Source organism: Pundamilia nyererei, unplaced genomic scaffold (assembly GCF_000239375.1).
Source record: "Pundamilia nyererei isolate P.nyererei 1_Seehausen unplaced genomic scaffold, PunNye1.0 scaffold00038, whole genome shotgun sequence".
NCBI lineage: Eukaryota > Metazoa > Chordata > Actinopteri > Cichliformes > Cichlidae > Pundamilia > Pundamilia nyererei.
The window spans coordinates 3,246,386-3,246,939 of NW_005187439.1; positions in this window are offsets into that span (position 1 = coordinate 3,246,386).

The following is a 554-nucleotide window of genomic DNA, read 5'->3' on the forward strand; positions in this document are numbered from 1 at the left end:
CATAGAAACCCTCACTTTCTCCCAAAAGAGCTTTTGGGCAAAGCCAAAGGGAAACTGCCAGCGTTGTAATAAGTTTAGGTTTTTAAATGAGTTATTTTAATGAGGGTTTCAGTTACTCAACCATAACAAACACTCCTGTTTACAGAGATTTGAAAAAATCCACAGACTTCTATCAAATAACATAACAAAGACTCATTGCAGACTCATTGCTCTTATGCTGGCTAATTGTCCTTACGCAGGTCAGTCACCAGCCAAATCCCAGTGTGAGTCAGGAAAACCCTGCTAATATTCCCTCGGTGGTCTCCTTCTCTCTTTTCCCTTCTCTTCTGAGAAAAGTTTAAAATAATTTTAAACTTAAGACCTTCTCTCCATCTGGATTTTGATTGAGTTTCCTTTAAACCAATCATACATACGTTGCTTCCGTGTTTGACCATTTAACCAGGTTAAATCACTGATCAGGGTTTGCACCCCAAACCCAGATAAACTGCCAAAAATGGCTGTCCGGATGAATAATTACTGGTTTCTCAGTCATGTGTGAAGTCCTTTAAACTACT